We start from the raw sequence: 9,707 nt of genomic DNA, 5'->3' as shown, positions 1-9,707 counted from the left end.
GATAAGAAGTATTTAGCTAGTTTGACAAGGGTAGCAGGTGGTACTAGTAACCTGTAACTCTCTATTTAAATGCTAGCTTTGGTGAAGAGATATGCCTGGCTCTTGTAGAAGGCAGGCTGCTGGGGGAGCTAATGCTCCCAGGAGCAGTACTCAACCAGTTTTGAATGGGATCTGACCGATAATTGCCCTAGTTTTCTCACCCCTTGAGTGGGATAACTCCAAGATATGCTTTACAGTATCTACCAGGGTTGCTGAGTAGGATTGGGCCCCAGCCACCCAAAGTGATAATGCTTTTCCCTGATTTCTTCCTTTCCTGGTCTCACTTGTCCGTGTTCCCACTGGGGCTTCCTGGGAATCATCTCTGAACAAACTATTTGCACTCAAATCCTAGTTTCAGGGTCTGCTTCTGGGAAACTGACCCAACAGAGCAAAGCACAGAGTGCATTACCAGAAGAGGGAAGAACATCAGCAAAGGCACATACATATGACAACTTGCCTTCTTTTGGGCCCAGAAAGCAGTTGCAGATGGTTGCAGACCAGTTCAAGGAAGGCTAGGAGATGAGCTGAAAAAGCAGCATGGAGAATCACAAATGCCTGGCTACCAAGTGGCATTTATCCTCTTGTAAAGGAAGGACGATATGATGAGAATGGGATTTTTTAGAAGTCCCTCGGATGATTTGGTGGCGGGTAAGGGCACTGTCTGGGGAGGAGGGAGACTGAAGACCTTCATCTCCTCCTTCCTAGTATTTTTGGCCAAGGCTTGGGACTCCAAGCTCCAGCTCTGTAGTGCTATCTATAGGGCTCAGGCCCTCACCTGGGAGTGCCTCCCGCCTTCCTACTGATTGGTTGCTGCCTTCATCACTGGCCAGACCAGGCCAAGGAGTTGCGGGGGATGCAGCCGCTGTCTCCGGAGGTGGGCGGAGCTCTTTCAACAGCCGGTGCTGTTGCCAGGCCCTGGCGGCTGTCTATCCCCAGCGCCTGCACAGACTGAATTTTCCTTTCTGCAGCTGCGCTTTCGCGCTCACCACTTGCCTGTCTCCACTCTCCATGTGGGGCTCATCTGAAGCTTCCTATTCAGTCATTGATATTCTCATCCTGTTGTTGGCTTCTGTCAATGGGGGAATTGGGAGGCTTTTGCATAACAGGCTGGGGAAGGACCAGGTGCTTTTCCTGTCTGCCTGGATACTGAGGGGTGTTTTGTTTTGTTTTGTTTTGTTTTGTTTTGTTTTTTGAGCAGGTGTCATAAGCAGTCTTTGGCCTTGTTTTCTTTTCCTTCTGCCTTTTATTCTTTCATCTTTCTTCTGCCTTTCCTTCCTCCTGCCAGGCCTTGGATGAAGCATTCTGGATTCAGAGATGATTTAGTTTAAATCTCTACCACCAGAAAGATCTGTTTAATAAAGGAAACAGAACATGATCCAATAATTACAATACCATTTACTGAGTTCTACAATTGAGTTATTTATGTACTTTACTATATTTTTAAATGTTTGTTTGTTTGTTTATTTATTTATTTATTTATTTATTTTCAGCGAGAGAGAGAGAGAGAGAGAGAGAGAGAGAGAGAGAAAGAGAGGGGAGGGAAGGGCAGAGAGAGAAGAGAGAGAGAATAGCAAGCAGGCTCCATGCTGTTGGTGCGGAGCTCAACACAGGGCTTGATCCCACCAACTGTGAGATCATGGGTTAGGGCATGGAGGAGGGAGGCATAGTCAGGGAAGGCTTCACAGAGGCAGTGGTGCCTGAACTGCATTTGGAAGGATTGGTTATAGTCATGAGCACCTGCTAACTACCAGGCACCATGCTAGGCCCTTTTAGCTCGAGTCCTCATGACAACATTATGAGGTAGATAGTCCTACTATACAGAAGAAGAAAACCTCAGGGATATTAGATAAATTAGCTGAGATCATAAATCTGTAAATGGTACTGTCAGGATTCCAAAATAGCTCTGTCTACTTTCTGCAAAGCTTGTGGTTGTCCCATTGCACCATGCTGCAAAGCATGGGGAAGGGTGTCTCAAGTGGAGGGAACAGCTTGGGCAAAGGCTTGGAAGCACAATAGAGATGACATATGGGGTAATTTTTTGGAACCCTTGGCTGCCATGCTCACTAGTCCCCAGCACTTTCCAAAGTGCTCACTGTGGCTTGTAGGAAAAGCAAGTGGCAAGTAAATGTTTAAGTCTTTCTCTTAAAATTGTGAAATAGAGTTTCAATATCAGCTCTTTTGTGACAGGCTGTGTGACCTTGGAGAAGTCTTTTCCCCTCTCGGAGCCTCTGTTTCCTTATTTAAGTGAGAGTATGTATCCTACCTTGTAGAGCTGTAAGAATTCAAGGCAATGTGTGAACCAATCATTACTATCGATCTGTTCAAGGTGACTTTAGGATACCCAGGACTGGCTCCTGATGGAGGAGGGGTTGGCTGAATCATAAGGCAGAGGGACTTTTAGATAATTGGATGGGGGAATGCCTTCCATCCTCCAAGAAATGAGAATGCTGGCAGAAAGCCTACTGCTAGCCTGCTTCAAATGGACCAGATGCTATTTTGGAGATGAGAAAAGACATTCTCTTGACACTGGCAGTGTAGGAAGATAAAAACCAAGAAATAGGAAAACTGACCCACTCCTGATCAGGAACAAGGGACAGGCAAGCCAGCCAGGTGTCTTCAACTATCCAGAGGGCCTCCAGCCCTGGCAGAGTCCTGCAGACCCTGGGACTTAGGGGAGGGGACGAAGAGAAAGTGCTGATGGGCTTTCAGGCTGAATCACACTCATTAAAACAACAGTCAAGCATTCGACCTTGGACTATGACTCTGTTTTTCTCAGATCCCTGGAGCTGACTGTTTTCGAGAGAAGAAATGGGGCCATCTGCCCAGAGCTGGTCCTGGCACTAAGGAACTTTTCCCCAGGGACAGCTGTGCAGGAACTCATACAATGCGGTGTCAAGGGTGGGGGTGGGAGAAATGTATTCTCAATGTGTAGACACTTACATTAAGAAGTCATGCTGGGGCACCTAGGTAGCTCATTCGTTTAAGCATCTGACTCTTGATTTCAGCTCAGGACATGATCCCAGGGTGGTGGGATCGAATACTACATAGGGCTCCATGCTGAGTGTGGAGCCTGCTTAAGATTTTTTTTTTCTCTCTCTCTCCCTCCCTCTGCCCCTATGTCCCACGCGCTCTCTCTCTCTCAAAAATAAATAAATAAATAAATAAATAAATAAATAAATAAAAGAAAGAAAGAAAGAATGCCATTGATTATTTATGCCACTTCACCAATAAATAAGTGGATGTCTTTTTCTTTTCTTTTTCACACAAATCCTCAGTTTCCAAGCAGAGATATTATAACCATACCTTCAAAATAAATTTTCACTTAAGAATATCATAGACTTTGAGCCTATGAATCTCTCCTGACCTCTTCCTTTTACACCTGAGGAAACTGAGACTCAAAATGAAATTGACTTCAGAATATTACATAGCTATTAAGCTATTAAGTGGTGAACGAGGGATTCAAATATTTGTCTCCAATTCAGAACATATGTTTCATTATATTTCCCTCTTTAAAATAATTGCTGTCATGAATATGTGCCAGACATTGTTTTGAGCACTGTTCATACATGATCTCACTTAATTTTCTTCAGAAACTCTGCAAAGAGTGATTAACCCCATTTTACAGATAAATAAATTGAGTCTCATTAAATAAATTGCATGAGATTGCTTTGCTAATAAGCAGCTGAGGCAGAGGATAAACCCACAGGGGGTTGACACTAAAAATCTAATTGGTTCACAGTCTAAGAGTAGTCAAAAGATTATAAACACAACAGCTCATTCACTGGCATCTTGTAAATATCTCTTCCTACTACCTGGCAGGAGCCTCCTTGAAGAGGAACTGTACCAAGTAGAGACAGGGTGTTGTCTTCTACACCCACTCAGTACAAAAAGCTCAGTGTTATCCCTGGGGTGGGTTGAATGGTAAGTGGAAAGGATGCTCTTTCACTTATCCATGAAGTGGTGTGAGGAAGCTACTAGAAAACAACCTCTGATGAATCCTCTGAGTTTCTCAGGCGGGGGAGACCCACTCTGTGCTGCTCCTCTGTGCGTGACAGTAATGTTCCTCTATCACCATAGCAACAAACAATACACCCGCATCCCACAAGAGGCCAGAGCTGCTCTGTGGGGAGTTGTGGTCCAAGCTGGGTGGGAGTAGGAGTAGGGTGTATGGGGGAAGGGGTGTTTCACCAGCTTGATTCTTTCTGCTTGAAGCCAGCTTGTTCCTGAGGGCAGGAATGTTTATACAGGATGCCAAGCCTCCTATATCTTCAGGATTTGGGGCAAAGGGAGATGACAGGGAAGCTGAGAGCCCAGGAGGGCACATTATTTCTTCCATGGCTTCCAATGAAATGTACTTATTCGGCAAGCTGCTGATGAATGGCACCTTTCTAAGGGGCCTGCCAGAGTATTCTAATGGGGAATCTTATGGGCCTTGCAAACAACCAGACCTGCCTTCCATCTCCACAATTTTTTAATTCTAAGATTTAACGTTAGTTGGTATAACCTCTTTGAAGTCTAATTGCTTCAATGGCAAAAAACGGGATATTTAACACCTCCCCGAGGGAGATTAAATGAGATAACACATGAGCAGTTTCTGGCATGTGGTCAGCATCTAATCAGTTGTAGTCATTATTGTGTCCCCAATACTGTCAGAGAAATGGAGACTTGGCAAGGGGACCATCTCCGACTCCTTGAAGTCAGGGAAAGACTTGGACTTAGAAGTTTCCTGGGTGCCTCTACTTCTCTCTCTTTCTCTCTCTGTCTTTCTTCCTAAAGCCATGCTCAGTGTTTGCTCCCCAGACTCAGCCCCTGTATTGCCTGGCTCAGCCTGGTGACATCAGATGCTTACTTCCCCCTGTGGGGCTCTGCTCACAGAATCTCACAACACTAGACCTTGGGGATCACCCAGCTCAGGTCCCTCTCCCTCATTTTCCAGGTCAGGAAATGGAAACCTGGAGAGAGAAGTGCATTGTTCAAGGTCACCCAGGGAGGTGGAAGCCATTAGTTGAAGGGATTGTTGCATTCATTTTAGCAGGTGTGATTAAGCCTGGGAGTAGCTGCAGAGGACCCACCTCATGCTTTTCATGAAATCTCTTGGGTGCGTGGCTTTAGGATAAGTGTGTGTGGGGAGAGTCCTTTTTTGTAGTTTAGCTGTGGTGCTGGTGAGTTCTGTGATTCCCCTGGCGTCAGGAATATTAATAGCTAACATTTGCACAGTGCTTTACAGCTTATAAGATACACTCATATACTTGATCTTATTTAGCCTTGGTAGTAGTCCTTCCAGGTCATTATGATAATCACACCATTCTTTTACAGATGAGAAAACTGAGGCTGAAAGTGATTTGTTCAAAGTTACACAGTTACCGTGGGGTAGATTTAAGAATTAAACTTCTATTTGTGTGATTCCTAATTACAGCACACTGGCCCAGCTGACATGGCCACCTATGGAGAATGCAGTGTCAGGCACACAGCTTTTCTCTATCCACAGGTAGAGGAGGAAGGCATCCACAGGGCTGATGTCACGAAAGGCCCCCGAGTGAAGGTGACAAAGTCAATTCAGTTGGGTTCTCCAAATGACAGGTAACATACATGTGGAAAGCAATATTGATGCCTTTTCTGGTAAAGCTTTTCAAAGTGTTCTTATATTATCTCATGAGAGACCCAAGGCACACCTGTCCCTCCCTGTTTACATAAGAGGCCCAGAGACTGAGCAACTTGTTGAAAATTGCAAAGCCAAGTAGTGATGGGACCTATAGTTTCTGAATTTCAAATTCTTCCTACATCTCTTTAGGGCAAGGGGTCTGAATGGGGTCCCTGATCCTGAGACGTGAGCAAGGGCCAAATGTGGCATGTTCTAGCAAATTCCCTCGTTTGAGAGGACACTGGACAATAAGTGTTTGGTCAGGTGGCTTGGTGTGTCAGCTTTTTCTTTAAGCTCTTTTTTTGAGCTCTGTCTGCCTTTCTCCCTGTGAGCATTCTTTGCTGCATTGTTGTTCAGGGGAAGAGAGAAATCAGAGAGGCGACAAAGCATTTAAATTCGTTCCTGATTTTAGCAGGATTCTTTCATCTGCAGTCACCAGATGTGTGCCTGTGTTTACAACTCAGTGGGAAGATAAAGATTATGCAAGGAAGAGCATTACACAGTACTGGGCTTCTAAAACTAGTAGAGACCTCTGAAATTCTGACATTTGGCTTAGTCGGTCATTGAGTGATTCAAAAAGGTGGGGGAGGCCTTTCCACTGATTGCTTTGAGAGAAATGCCTTCTGCCTAGAGCTAGGAATGGCTGCTTGGTCTCAGAAGGAGATAGGGAGAAAAGGCCTAAATAGTGTCAGAATTGTATATTTTGTAGAATTTCCAAGGCCTGCTTCCCCTTCAATTCCAGAGAAAAAACAGGACATATGATAGACTGAAAGTGCTGTATTCTTCCTGCCCCTGGAATCTGGATCCACAGGTAAGGGTAAGGGAAAGATTTTCATTATAGCTCATTAAAAACCCAAGCCCACTTACAAGCACGTGTCTTTGCATGCTGCACAGACACTTCTTGGCAAGGACTCAGAGGAATATGGAGAATACTGGTTGAAGCAGATGTGATTTATAGTTGTGCCAACTAATCAAAATCTTCTGCTCATATACAACTGATTAATGACCACACATTCCCAATTATAAGAAAATAGTCTGTTTTTCCATAAGAATAATATCCTTATTTAAACCTACCAGAAAATAACAATAAATTCATGGAATATTTAATAAATATGTTTCAATGGTCTTGTGGGCCTACATTGTCTCAATGAAGCAATCTCAACCTAAGTAGTTCTTTGGGAACATTCTGGTCTCGCACCCAAGATTACACTAATTGTGTGTTAGGTGTTATGTCAGGCTTCATAGAACATAGACAGAATCCCTCACCTTGAGGTGATTGCCAGCTAGAAAGAAAGCTGGATAGACACTAACAACATGAACATACATACAAGTACAGCCTCTCAGAGCCTCCTTACAAATATTTAAGGGTATACTTTATGCCAGGTGCTATTCCAAGGCTTAAAGGATATAGTGATAACACAGGTGGGGTCTTTGCCTTCGAGGAGTAGATCAATACATTTTCATCACATGCCTAGTCCAGCTTCTCTGTCTCTGCTTTTCCTGTCCTCTCTGTCTTGGTTGCCTTCTCCACCCTGTCCTGGGTATCTAAATTCCACCCATTTCACAATGCCTGAGCCGTACTTCCTCTGTGAAATCCTCTTACACCTCAAAGATCTCTTCTTCCTCTGGCTCTTTTAACACTCACTGCCTGCTCCACTTTCTTGTCATTCACAGACTGCCCTGCTATTGCTGGTTATGTGTTCACATGTTTATGAGTTGTCTTTTTAAGGGCATAACTTGGGTTTTATTCGTTCTTGAATCTTGTTTACCTTTGAGTGCTTAGCATAATACCCTGTATGTAGTAGGTACTCACAACATGTTTTTTAACTGGTTGATTTAAAAATATTATACATATACTACACCCTTAATGGTTAAGGGGAACTGCTTAGTGAAATATAAAAAAGATAACCCAATTTAAAAAGGGGGGGCGCCTGGGTGGCTCAGTTGGTTGAGCGTCGACTTTGGCTCAGGTCTTGATCTTGTGGTTCATTGGTTCAAGCCCCATTGTTGGGCTCTGTGCTGACAGCTGGGAGGCTGGAGCCTGCTTCAGATTCTGTGTCTCCTTTTCTGTTTCTGCCCCTTCCTCACTCGCACTCTGTCTCTCTCTCTGTCAAAAATAAACATTAAAAAAAAGATAATCACACATCTGAAAAATCGAAGTGATACAGTATATGAAATCCCATCATTAGAGATTCATACCTTTGTAAAAGATTCATCTGACACTCTAAAAAATACTTCCAGGAAGGGCGATACCCTAAATTGAATTTATTTAGTTATCAGTGACATATCAGTTTTATTCTCCAACAGACACAAGAGCTGAATTGGGTAAGATTACAGTTCAACTTTCAAACAGCTGAGTCCTTACTGCATGCCAAGCACTGTGCTTCATATTGGGGTCCAAGATGGCTAAAACATAATCCTATCCTTGAAAATCTTACATACAAGTCACCAGAATATTTCATTATAATTTTTAAGGGGCTATGACAAAACCAAGCATAGGTAATGAACACTTAGTCTGCCTTGGAGGATTGAGGGAAGGCTTCTTGGAGGAGTCATCAACTAGCATTCCTCCATACCTTCTCTGAGTGCTTTCCCCATTTCTCTGCTGGTAAACTCTTACAGCTGCTTCAAGACCCACTTCAAATGTCACCTCCTCTGTCTGGGAAAGCCATTTTTTTAAGTTTATTTATTTATTTTGAGAGAGAAAGAGAGAGAGAATCCCAAGCAAGTTCAGCACTGTCAGGGCAGAGCCTAATGTGGGGCTCAATCTCACAAACCTCGAGATCAGAGCCAGCATCAGAGTTCCATACTTAACCAAATGAGCCACCCAAGTGCCCCCTGAGAAGCCATGCTTCCCTCATGCCTTGGTGCCCCTAACCCACTTTGTCCAACAGTGTTATAGCATTTCTCACATCTTATTGTGGTTAATTGTTCCTGTGTTTATCCTCCCCATACTCTCCTCTGTTCCATATAGATCATGAACTTCCCACAGACAGGGGTCACTTCCCATTCATATCGGTTTATCCAGCTCTTACCACTGCCTGGCACATGGTAGATGGGAAGACCACTGCATTATTATGCATTATTATACTGAGAACTGGCTCAAATAAGAATCTAGCCACTACTACTAGAAGACCCACTGTGTGCCGGGTGCTTTATATATACACAATCTCATTTATTCTGTGTATGTAACAACTTTGAAAAGTGTTATCTTCCCATGGCATAACATATAAACTTGTTGAATCATTATTTTGTACACCTGAAGCTAATGTAATGATGTGTGTCAACTATACTCAAATTAAAAAAAATTTAAAGTGTTATCTTTTTTATCAGATAGAGAAAAGAGGTTCAGAGGCTAATCTGCCTGAGGTCGCACATCACCCAGAGTGGCCTGAATATAAAGTACTATATCTGCGGTGTCCTGTTCCAATACAACACCAATCCAATACCAATACAACACAGGGATTAAGTATATCTCATGAGAGGTGAAAACAAAGGTCCAGAGGTCATACAAGATTTAGGGAGAGCACATGGGAAGGTGATAATCAGAGTTCTTCACGGAGGTGGAGGCAGATCTAGCCAATGAATGAACTGGAAAAAACAAATAGAAGGATTTTGAAGAGATAAACTTCTTGGTACTCCATAGGCTGCAGCCCTGCCTGACAGAGAGGTGAACACAGAAGTTGTGGGGGACCCTTAGATATCCCACTTGGAGGCAAGGGATCCCCAGCCTTACACATAGCTTCTTTTCTCTGGTTCATGGGAGGGGGCGAGAAGTAGGAGCTCTTAAGTGAGCCATCCCTAAAGTGCAGGCAACAAAAATGCACCCCGCAGACCCGGTGGAGGGATCTATTACCTTATTTCCCCAAAGTAGAGGAGATGACCCTTTGCTTTCCCACTAGGTCATGTCTGCGTCATCTTGGGATGGAAGGGATGTCTTTCTCACCCAGCATTGAGGAAGGGGTAGTTATTTTTTTTCTCACCATAGGAGTGTGTGTGTGTGTGTGTGTGTGTGTGTGTGTGTGTG

This window comes from Herpailurus yagouaroundi, unplaced genomic scaffold (assembly GCF_014898765.1).
Source record: "Herpailurus yagouaroundi ecotype Mexico unplaced genomic scaffold, PumYag 183, whole genome shotgun sequence".
NCBI classification, from domain to species: domain Eukaryota; kingdom Metazoa; phylum Chordata; class Mammalia; order Carnivora; family Felidae; genus Herpailurus; species Herpailurus yagouaroundi.
The sequence above is the reverse complement of the archived record's forward strand: the minus strand, read 5'-3'. Positions refer to the sequence as shown.